Here is a 12,570-nt window from a genome sequence, read left to right as displayed (position 1 = left end):
AGAGACGGGGTTTCACCATGTTGTCCAAGCTGGTCTTGAACCCCTGACCTCAGGCGATCCACCGGCCTCGGCCTCCCAAAGTGCTAGGATTAGAGGCTTGAGCCACCACACCCAGCCTCAAATTAGTCTTTTGTCCATTCAACCTAGAAGTTTTCGGCTCCTATAAATTAAGTAGGAATGCAGTAGGCTTCATATCAATTTCACTTCTAGGAACTATGATTAATTAGCCAATGCCACAGCCCTACACAATTCAGACTATTCTGATTGCTGCTTTGCCTCTGCTGTCTATTATGGTAGCTACACCCACCTTTGATGGTTGAGTGCTGCCACTTGGCCCCTGCCCCCTCAGGATCCAATTATTCCCATTGTATTTAAATTTTGTAGTTGAGTGACTGTAGTTCCCACTGTTAGATCTGACATACAGAGAAGAGCAATGACAGGGTCCTTCAAAGATGCAGGTGTTGCCCTCACAAATCTATTTCACAAGACATTAGTCAAGTGTATATCTTCTAGACCCTCCCAGCTGGGATGAGTAGGTCTAAATTGACTAATCCACTCCACCATCCCAATTTCCCTAAGCCTTTGGATCCCTTCCTCTACATTAATCCAAGGGAGATCAGGCATTTCCAGCTCATTCACAGTGGGTCCTCTTTTAATGCATCTTTCAGCTAACCAAGCAAATGAACAATTAGAACCCTTTTTAACTCCTTGAGCTGCAACATTAAATGCAGAGTCCCTACTTAGTGGGCCCAAATCAATAAATTCCGCCTGATTCAACTCTACTTTCCTTCCACCATTATCCCACCCCTAATATCCATTCCCATGCCTGTTCTCCAGATTTCTGTTTACATAAATTAGAAAACTCAAGCAGTTCTTTTTGAGTATAGCACACCTCCTCATGGGTCACACTCTCAACCTCACCCTATAGGGGCCTGCTGGGACTTTAGTCTAGTTATAGGTCTAGAAGCAAACTCGGGTGTTGAGGGTGGCTCCTGAGGAGAATCAACTTTATCTTGCCTGGCAACTGCCTCAGGGGAGGCCATCACTGTTGCCTTAGGCAGTGCAGGGTTCATTTCCTTAGACAAAGGTGGAAAGGCTGATGGCAGCCTGGGTCAGGGAGGGGATGTTGCCACTACTGGGAATGGGGAAGCTGTTTCTTCTGGCAAAAAAGGTTCATCATAGTTTACAAACTCAGTGTCCCCAGCTTCATCAGGGTCCTCCCACACATCCCCATTCCAAGTTGCAGGGTATAGGGAGACCCCCTGAAACTATTGCTATGGAATAAAAGATGAAATGCTCCTGATTATTGTAAATACAAAATTGCATGCAGGATTGTGTAATGCCAGGTTGGACTGCCAGAATGAGCCAACAGCATGTGATGTGCTTCCCCCTGCAGAGAGCCTATGAATGGACGTGCAGTCAGGGAGGTTTCACATCACCAAGATTCCTATCCCAGAAAAGCAGATGTTCATAGCTCTGGGAATGGAATGCAACCCTTGTGGAGAGCCTATAAATGGACGCATGGGGGGCACCTGTCCATATGGATAAGATAGGGCTATAAACGCCCTCATCTTGCCATGGCTCTTCTAGCACTCTTTAGGGTTAAAGCATACTCCCTTCTGAGAATTTCTGGTCTAACCGGTTGTCTAGCTTCATGTCCTGTTTCTATGGATTATTTGTAACCAGCTTTTGCTGCAACTGTTACTGCTGATTAATATCTTGCTAATCATAGGTTATGGAAAGACTGTGTTTCTGTTTTAAGGCTCTGTTAGAAATTACTGATGCACACACTATATTGTAAATTCTTATCCCTGTATACTGTACTTCTGCATACAGATGTTATGTTAAAGAATTACTTCATCCCCATGTGACCATCTCACCTCATAATCAAATGACCCTAAATCCCTCACTAACCTACCCCCACCCTCACTAAACTTAATAATAAATGCTGGTATATCCAGTGCATTGTTGGCACCATGGGACCAGAAGGCGGTGACACCCCGGGACCCAGCTTTCACTATCTTGTGTGTGTCTATTATTTCTCAACCTGCCGATCCATCTGGGAAGAAGGAGTGAGCCCCGTTGCATTGCGGGCTGCTGGCCAGATCCTGCAATAGCAGGGTACCATTCTTTTCCAATCAATGCCCTCACTTGGACCTGTAGACACCTGTCTACTTGGATAGTAGACACCTGATGAGGCTGTGCATGCATCTTTCAATGCAGGTCAGCCACTCATATGATAAGAGCTTGTGTCTGTTTTTTCACAATTTCAGCTCTTTCTCTACAGGAGCTAAGACTCTCATTCAGGGCAATCTTAGCAGATTTGAGGCTCAGTATCTGCCTCTGAAGCTGGGACACAGAATCCCTGAGTTTATCATTTTCTTCCAACACTTCATCCACCGAACTTAGGAGCAACCAACCAGCTTCATTATGTTCCTTGGTTCTCCACATGTGGTCAAAGGTATTACATATACAGTCACCAAACTCCTTGCCTCTCATAAGCAGTGAATCAGGAGTGTAAAATGCACTTATTTTGCATAGCTCTCTAAACAGTTCACACCAAGACTGTGGGAGTTCAGTCAGGGTGGTGGGAAAAATTATAAAGATAGTTGTAGAAAATAGTCACAAACCTTCTTGGAAGCCCGGGGGTGGGGTTGCATAGCTTCAGTAACAGATTTGGCTGAAGGCAGCCTAATCCTCTTTACCTTTAGTTCATAGGAAAAAAGCAAACAACAAGGAAATGTGGGGAATTTATCTAAATAGCTTGTTTACTCATGTGGTCCTAAGACCAACCTTTGATCAACCATGGGTGCATAATTGCTCTCTACTCGGGGGTCAGCAATGTCAATTACCCTCTAGTGGTATTTACTCAAGACCTTTGTCATTTAATCTGTACTAAATAAATGTGAACTTCACTGACTTATTGAGGCGATGCCCCAGACTCACAGCAGAGCTCCTTAGCTGGACTGACAGGCAAAATATCAGTGTCAGTGTACGTCTGTCATCCATTGCTGGGTCAGGGTCTGCAGGTCAGACCCCTCTACAAAACTATCAGTGTTCTGCATACTATTAGAAGTATTAGAAGTAGAGTCCTGGCTGGGCATGGTGGCTCACGCCTGTAATCCCAGCACTTTGGGAGGCCAAGGCAGGTGGATCACCTAAAGTCAGGGGTTCAAGACCAGCCTGGCTAACATAGTGAAACATCGTCTCTACTAAAAATACAAAAAGTAGCCGGGGTTGGTGGTGGACATCTGTAATCCCAGCTACTTGGGAGGCTGAAGCAGGAGAATTGCTTGAACCCGGGAGGTAGAGGTTGCAGTGAGCTGAGATCACGCCATTGCGCTCCAGCCTGGGAGACACAGTGAGACTCTATCTCAAATAAATAAATAAATAAATAAATAAATAAATAAATAAATAAGAGAGTCCTTAACATTTTTGGGTCTAATCATATTAAGTAGCCAACTCCAGAAACCCCAAAACCAACGAAAGAACTCCATCCTTAATATTCTGTTCCTCTAGAACCACTCCTGGTACCAAAATCTGTATTAGTCAGGGTTCCCTAGAGGGACAGAACTAATAGGAGATATATATATATATGTGTATATATATATATATGTGTACATACATATATATATACACACATATATATATATATATATATATATACACATGAAGGGGAATTTTTAAGTGCTAACTCACACAATCACAAGGTCCCACAATAGGTCATCTGCAAGCTGAGGAGCAAGGAAAGCCAGTCTGAGTCTCAAAACTGAAGAACTTGGAGTCTGATGTTCAAGGGCAGGAAGGGTCCAGCATGGGAGAAAGACATAGGCTGGGAGGCTAGGCCAGTCTCATCTCTTCACATTTTTCTGCCTACTTTATATTATGGCTGCACTGGCAGCAGATTAGATGGTGCCCACCCAGATTAAGGGTGGGTCTGCCTTTCCCAGCCCACTGACTCAAATGTTAATCTTTGGCAGCACCCTCACAGACACACCTAGGATCAATACTTTGCATCCTTCAATTCAATCAAGTTGACACTCAGTATTAACTATCACACCTCTGAATGACACAGCAATAAAGCTCCATCTTAAGTAAATAAAGAAATAAAGCACCATCTTAGAATCAGAGAGACCAGGCCCTCATCAGACACTGAATCTATGGATACCTTGATCTTGCCAGAGCCTCAATCTTGGACTTCCCAGCCTCCAGAACTATGATAAATACATTTCTATTGTTAATTAATAACCCAGGCCGCTATTTTATTATAGCAGCATAAACAGACTAAGACAGAAATTGTACCAAGAAGGTGGGTATTTTCTATAAAAAATACCTAAAAATGTGGAAGCAGTTTTGGAACTGAGTAATGGGCAGAGGCTGGAAGAGTTTGGAGGAGCAAGTTAAAAAAAATCCCATATTGCTATGAATGGACCATTAAGGGCAATTCTAGTGGGGTTCTGCTATGGTATGAATATTTGTCCCCTCTAAAACTCATGTTGAAATTTAATCCCCAATGTGGCAGTGCTGTGAAATTTTAAGAGGTGATTGGCTCATGAGGGCTTTGCACTCATAAATAGATTATTAATGGATGAATGGATTAATGGGTTAATAGGCTAATGGATTAATGGGTTATCATGGGAGTGGAACTGGTGTCTTTATAAGAAGAGGAAGCGAGACCTAATGTAATACACTTAGCCCTCCCACCATGTGAAGCCCCGCACTGCCTTGGGACTCTGCAGAAAATCCTCAGCAGGAAGAAGACCCTCACCAGATGGTGCCTCTCCATCTTGGACTTTTCAGACTCTATAACTGTAATAAATAAATTTTTTTCTTTATAAATTACCCAGTTTCAGGCATTTTGTTACAATAAGCAGGAAATGGACTAAGATAAACACAAAAGAAAGGGAGAGCTATAGAAAGGATTTCAGTCTTCTCAGAAGTTATCTAAATGGTTGTGATCAGAATGCTGGCAGAAATATAAAGAGTAAAGGCTATTCTGATAACGTCTTAGATGGAAATGAGGACTATATCATTGGAAGTTGGAGGAAAGGCCATCCTTGTTACAAAGTGGCAAAGAACTTGACTGAATTGTGTCCATACGCTGGGGCTTTGTGGAAGACAGAATTTAAGAACAGTGAACTAAGGTATCTCATGGGAGAAATATCTAAGCAAAATATTGAACGGGCTGCATAGCATCTCTTTATTCTTCTAGTAAAGAGAGAAATGATTTAAAGATGGAATTCACAATTAAAAGGGAAGTAGAAAACCTCAGGGGCCCTCGGGATCTTAGTATTCACTGCCCTGCACCACCTCATCTCTGCTCCCCACATCAGGCACAGTGCTCCTTGGCTGTCCTAGCTGTGGTTCAAACAGGCCCAGATGTGCCTCAGATGGCCCCTCTGGAAGGTACAGGCTATAAGCTTTGGCAGAGTCCACATGGCACTAACTCTGCCGGCACACAGAGCACTAGAGCCATGGAGGTATGCCTATCTCCACCTAGATTTCACAGGATGCATCAGAGAGCCTTGGGTGCCAGGCAGACAACTGCATTGGGGTGGGGCTGCTGCAGAGGTCCCCTACTAGGGCAATGCCCAGTGGAGCCATGGGGTCAGGGTCACCACAGAGAACCCCACAGTACAGCAGTGTCTAGTGGAGCCATGGGAATGGGGTCACCCCTGAGACACCAAACCTGTAGACCCACCAACATGCAACTCTAGCCTGGGAGAGCCACAGGCACAAGACTCTAACCCTTGAGAACTGCCATGTGAGCTGTGCCCAGTGAGGCCATGGAGGCAGAGTCCCTGGAGCCTTGGTGATCCAACCCCAGCCCAGTGTATCTGAAAGGCAGGACATGGAGTTGAAGATTATTCTAAAGCCTCAAGATTTAATGCTGTTTGCCTTGTTGGGTTTTTGAGTTATTTGAGACCTGTTGTCCATTTCTTCTTTTCTGTTGCTCCCTTTTGAAACGGGAATGTCTATCCTATGCCTGCCCTACCTTTGTATATTGGAAGCACATAACTTGTTGGATGTCACATGTTCACAGCTGGAGGAGGAATTTGTCTCAGGATGAATTGTGCCTAGAATCTTACCCATATCTGATTTAAATAATATATAGATGAGACTTTGGACTTAGACCTTAAGATTGATGCTGGAACAAGACATTTGTGGCTATGGGATGGAATTAATGTATTTTGTATGTGAGTAGGACATGAATTTTGGTAGACCATGGGTAGAATGCTACAGTTTGGATGTGGTCCCTCCAAAATTCATGTTGAAACTTAATTCCCCTTGTGGTGATACCAAGAGGTGGGGCCTTTGGAAAGTGATTAAGTCATGAGGGCTCCATCCTCATGGATGAATTAGTACCTTATAAAAGGGCTGGAAGAAACTAGCTTAGGCCTTTTTTGTCCTTTCTGTCCCTTTTTCCATGTGAGGACTCAGAGTTTATCCCCTCTAGAGGATACAGTGACAAGGAACCAGAGAGACAGGGCCCTCAACAGACACTGAACATGCTGGCACCTTGATCTTGGACTTACAGCCTCCAAAATTATGAGGAATAAAATTTCTGATCTTTATAAATTACCCAGTTTAAGGTATTTTGTTATAGCGCACAAATGGACTAAGGCATTCTAGTAACAGGAAAGGATGAAAAGATAGGGAGTTGTTCTGGACTCTAGTTTGTTTATCCAGTTCTAGGATGCCTGGTTGACCCAGCTGCTGTTCTTGAAAATCTGATCTAACTCCTAAGAAGACAAGGAGGGCCTCAGGGGATCAGAATAGTGGACTGCAGCAGGGAATTTACTGGAAATCAACATGGCTTTAGGCCTCTTACTTTCGGCCTTCAGAATCTAATCAACTTCATCTATGGATAAAATGTACAAATTTGACCATTTTGCTGGAAACTATCTTAATGCAAGATCACATCAATGATTGAAAATGATGATTTTATCTAGGCAGCGTGTACTTTGATTTTACTCATGGATAACTAAGAACTCTAAAAATGTTGGAATGAAACATAGAATAGCAGATGATTTGAGATTCTCCTTCCTACTACAAATTGAATGGGCAAAAAAGGCTTATAAAACCATAATAATATATGTGAATAATGAAACAAAGGAGAAATGGCTAAATAGTATACCCTTATTTATTTATACTGAAATTATGATTTTTATATCAAAGTAGCTATTTACTTATGTAGCCCTAGAGTTAAAAACAAAGACCCTCCTCTATCTCAGGCTCTCGGGTGATTTTACTGACCTCATTGCATAAAGGGAAATCTTGATAATTAAGGCTTTCAATGTCTCCAGCCTAGTTCCAAATTGGAACATTCGAACAGGCTTATATAAACCAGAAATGGGATAACCACATACTTTACTGTCCAAGATGTGATAGGTTTTAGAGAGAAAGTGGGCACTAACCAGGTGGCACATGAGGAAAAGTGGCATAAACTAGTGCCATCCCAGGCAAACCAATGTTTATGATTCTCCACATCTAGCTAGAGATAAATTCCTTCTCCTATCTCAGCTTTTCACAGATATTTCCCAATTTCAGCCCTGTCCCACCCCCACGGCGCTAAGGTAGTATTGAGAGAGAAGTCCCTCTTTCACTTCTACCTTAGTTTTCCCCCTAATTCAAAGAGGCTGGCTTTATCTTGTCTTTAAGAGATTTCTTTATTAGTAAAATTCAGCTCTGCCTACATGTCCAACATCAATAAGTCAAATGACTATCAGAGTTACTTATATCATATCTGTCAACCAGGGACAAGATCAAAGACATTCAAAGACTAAAGACAAAAGAGATTGTAGGTTACTGCCTGATGACTCTATTTAAAATGTGGTGGGATAATGTCTATGAAGTATTAATGGATTATCTTTCTTTGACACTTTCTCATCTTTTAGCACTTCCCTTCTTTAATTGCCTCAGGGAAGGGTTGTTACGGAAGAATGCAGATTTAAAAAGAGTCTCTTCCTAGCTTTTAAGTTTCAAAACCTAGGCCCTTAAGGAAACTGAAAAGACTTAGGGCAATTTTTTTTAAAAAAAGAAGAAAAGATAGGATAAGAACCAGGTTTCAGGCCTGAAGGGTGAAAGAAGAGTCAAGGTGATGCAAGGAGAGCTTCGATGCTTGGGGTCCTTGAGAAAAGGGCATCTTGGCTTCCTCACCTCATCCTTCAGGTTGAGTTGCAACCCAAGGGAGTCTGCAGAAACCCTGGCTAGGTTTAGGAGATCCAAGAACACAGATAACGTCCTGCAGGTGGCAAGACCCTGGAGAAGAACTGACATCTTAGACGGCTTTACCCACATGTCAGGGCGGTACAGAAACCATGGAATCACTTCTATGTGTCCAAGAAGGGACAGAAATGAAGACCTGCCCCACGTATCATGGGAGCACCTGAGTGAGAAGCAGAACAATCGCTGCATTCCCAAGATGGGGGTGCTGAACCTAAAGGAGTTTTATGAATGAGTTTGAGAGGTGACCTGAGGACAGCCTGAGTGGAACATGGCTGAGGACCCAATGAGGCAATAGTAGCCCCAGGGGATGTCAGCTTGGCCAGATGACACCAAAGACCTAATGTCCAGGCCCAACCTCAAACCCTGGCACTCCTAGAACATAGGTAAGCTCATGGGAAAATGGAAGGAAGACCCCAATTTAACTGAAATTATGTTCCTGCCATCCAAGAGGAAGGCTCAAAACAGAATTTAAGTTGAGCTACAGAAAAAGAAGGACATTTATAGTTCTTCTACATCTGTGTTTGTGGATGAGATTTGAACCCAGTACACAGAGACAAGGACATGCAGGATGACAGAATCATAGTGCAACCTACTGAAAAAGAACAGTGGGGAAAGAATATCCACCAGAACAGCTTTGAATCCAGACTCCTCCACTCACTCAGGGAATTCAAAAAGCTCCTCTGTGCCTCCATTCTTTTAAAAGCCACCTTAATACACTTACCAAGTCCTTCCAATTCCATTTCCTTGACACCTTCCCCTTCCTTTCATCTCCACTGTGCCACTGACTTAGCGCCGGCCCTTCTCATTCCTCTTTTGCACTAGCGTATTAATAATAATAATAACAACAGGTTAACATTTATTTGGGCCTCATTATGTGGGAGATATTGTGCTGTTTATTGTATTCTATTAACTCTTTTAATTGTCACATCAATCCTAAGAGGTAGGTAGTATTTTTATCTTCCTTTCACAGATGAGAAAACTGAGTCACAAAAAAAGTTAAATTGTCCATGACCGTACTGCCAGAAAATGGTGAAGCCAGAAAACCTGGGCTGGGCTGTGCATCTCTGGAATTCATACTTTAAACAGCTATACTCTACTGCCTCTTTTTAGTTTCCTGACTCTTCCTGCATCCTGGGTCACTCCCTTCCACACTATTACCTAAATAATCCTTCTAAACCGTAAGTCTGAACACAGCATACCTTTCATAAAATCCTTCAATGGCTCCCCATCACTTTTAGCCTAAAATTTAAACTTCTTGGAATGGTGCAGAAGAGCAGGTGTGATTCAGTTACTGCCTACTTGTTCGGTCCTATTCCACAGGCATATTTCTCCCCCAGCAGTATAAAACTAGTGGCAGTTATTCTCCTGCCCTAAATGAATGGGTAGGACACTGCACAACACACACACACACACACACACACACACACACACACTCTCTTTCACCCCGATTCCCACTCATTACTTTTAAGAGTCCACTTAACGTTCATCCTGGTTTTAGAAGCAGTTTTTTTAGCACCCTATCCTAAAATATATTCTATTAAATTCTAATTAATAGCTTTCTTGTTTGATCAGGGTTTTTGGGTCTGTCTTCCTCACTACACTGTGAGCATCCTAAAGTCAGGGCTATATTTGAATACTGTTTGTTTGGGGCCTGAAACGTAGCAGGCACCTTGTAGAATTGCCAAATAAAATAATCGATCAAAATACCTTTCATGGGCCGGGTGCGGTGGCTCACGCCTGTATTCCCAGCACTTTGAGAGGCCGAGGCAGGTGGATCACGAGGTCAGGAGTTCAACACTAGCCTCTGGCCAAGATGGTGAAACCCAATCTCCACTAAAAATACAAATATTAGCCAGGTGTGGTGGCAGGTGCCTGTAATCCCAGCTACTCGGGAGGCTGAGGCAGGAGAATCACTTGAACCCAGGAGGTGGAGCTTGCAGTGAGCCGAGATAACACCACTGCACGCCAGCCTGGGTGACAGAGCCAAACTCTGTCTCAAAAAAAAAAAAATCTTTCGTATCTTTTTTGCCTGTTTCAACAATAATTTCATATTCATAAGTATAAATTGGCATCTGCTAAATGCCAGACAGTTTGATGTAGCCTTTTTTTTTTTTGAAATGGAGTTTCACTCTTGTCGCCCAGGCTGGAGTGCAGTGGTGTTATCTCGGCTCACTGCAAACTCCGCCTCCTGGGTTCAAGTAATTCTCCTACCTCAGCCTCCCAAGTAGCTGGGATTATAGGCGCTTGCCACCATACCCGCCTAATTTTTGTATTTTTAGTAGAGATGGGGTTTCACCATGTTGGCCAGGCTGGTCCAGAACCCCTGACCTCAGGTGATCCACCTGCCTCAGCCTCCCAAAGTGCTGGGATTACAGATGTGAGCCACCACACCTGGCCTTTCTTTTTTTTTTTTTTTTTTTTTTTTTTGAGATAGGGTCTCACTCTGTCACCCAGGTTGCAGTGCAGTGGCGCCCACAGCTTACTGCAGCCTCGACCTCCACAGGGCTCAGGTGATCCTCCCACCTCAGCCTCCCAAGTAGCTGGAACTACAGGCATGCACCACAAGGCCCAGATAATTTTTGTAGAGATGGGGTTTCATCGTATTGCCCAGGCTTGGTCTCACGCTCCTGGGCTCAAGTGATCTGCTCACCTTGGCCTCCTAAAGTGCTGGGATTACAGGCGTGAGCCACTATGCCCAGCCTATATAGACTTTTAAATGCAGTTCTCCTAGCAATATTGTAAGATACACATTATCATTCCAGTTTTAAAGATAAAGAAAACTAAAGCTGAGAGTGCGTGAGAATAAAACAAGATAATAAATTAACTTGCAGGGTTTTTTGAAAATGAAAGATAATATAAATAAGTACAAGTACTGAATCCCTAACACAGCAATAACTAACAGGTGATCCTTACAATTATTGATCAGTGATAAGTGCCAGGGTTTATTAGTGTCTCCTAACTATATGTCAGTTCTGGTCCAGGTGCACCACAGCTGCTCATAATTTTAGATCAATGACTTGTCTTCTTTTCCTAGAAGAAGACAATTACTTCCTTTCTTCAATGTTCGTTCTAATCCTTGGTGCAATCCCTCGATTCCCACAAAATCCATGCTTCTAATTTCTGGAGGTCATTTCACAAAATGAGATATAACTCTCCTCTGGGACTTCCTGACCCCACTTTGGGGAATACATTCTTACATTTTTCCCAGCATTGTAAAAGAATTTCCTTCCTGGCCTTAAGGAACTGAATGTTGCCCGTTTCTTGTCATTTTTAGAGTTGATGGGTTGCAGCCTTGCCTGAGCGCAGTCAAGCTAGCACAGCTATTGAGGCCTGTGAAAGACCAGATGGTTCTACTCAAATGAACCAAGCAAGACTCCCTCAAACTCAATTTCATGTTCCAGCTTTTCTCAACTGTCACCTGGAAATGCTCATGCTCTCTGATGCTAATAAAGTACCATAAAATATTTGCTTCCCTCTGTGGGGTGGGGCTTCCATTGCCCAACACAAATAGGCAGTCCTTCCTAGGGTGCTGGTCCCACCTATGCCCCACCTTGACTACACACTCCCCCTCCTGGCACTTACGCGACTCCTTGGGGATTTCAGTTGTGAAGGAAGACACAGAGAGGAAAGCAGAGTGAAAAGAAAAGCCAGGAGAGGGTCTGAGACAAGTTCATACTTGCTCAGAAAAGAAGACCTAAATAATAGAGTAGGAATGGACTTTGGAGACCATCTAGTTCACTGGTGAGTAAACTTCTTTACATGTGGGCCAATTCAGGAAACATGAAAATGCTTACAGATGTGGCAGGAATGGATATTTGCAATTTAATGAACATTTTTTATGCCACATTTCCTCATACCCTACAACTGTCCTCTTTATTCAGGCAGTGGATGGAACATGAAGCATGCATTGCCTCAAAGAAAAGCTCACACAACAGGCTGAAGATCATAATTCTCAGCTTAGGAATTTCAAAAGACTAGGCCTAGGCTTAACAATAATATTGTATCAAACTAAGCATTTTACACACATTATCTTATTTAATCCTCACAATAATCGTATTAGATGGTGTGATAGACAGAATAATGGCCCCCAGAGATATCCATATCCTAATTCTAAAACCTGTGAATATATTACCTTATATTGCAAAAGAAGTTTTGCAGGTGTGGTTAAATCAAGGAGCTTGAGTTGGGGAAACTTGCCTGCATTATCCAAGCTAGGTCCAATGTAATCACAAGAGAAGAGCCAGAGTGAGAAAAAGAGATATGATGACTGATGATGGCCTCAGAGTGTGCACAAATGCTCGATTTCAAGATGCTCTGCTACTGGCTTTGGAGGTGGAGGAA

The 12,570-nt window shown here is 43.0% G+C and overlaps 1 pseudogene; it reads left to right on the top strand.

Annotated features, from left to right (window-relative positions):
- The first annotated feature begins 538 nt into the window (after positions 1 to 538).
- On the top strand, positions 539 to 11,169 carry LOC129398527 (uncharacterized; annotated as a pseudogene).
- Positions 11,170 to 12,570: the final 1,401 nt, after the last annotated feature.

The sequence above is a fragment of the Pan paniscus genome, chromosome 1 (genome assembly GCF_029289425.2).
Source record: "Pan paniscus chromosome 1, NHGRI_mPanPan1-v2.0_pri, whole genome shotgun sequence".
NCBI classification, from domain to species: Eukaryota; Metazoa; Chordata; class Mammalia; order Primates; family Hominidae; genus Pan; species Pan paniscus.
Note: the sequence above shows the minus strand (reverse complement) of the source record. Positions and strands in the feature narration are given on the sequence as shown.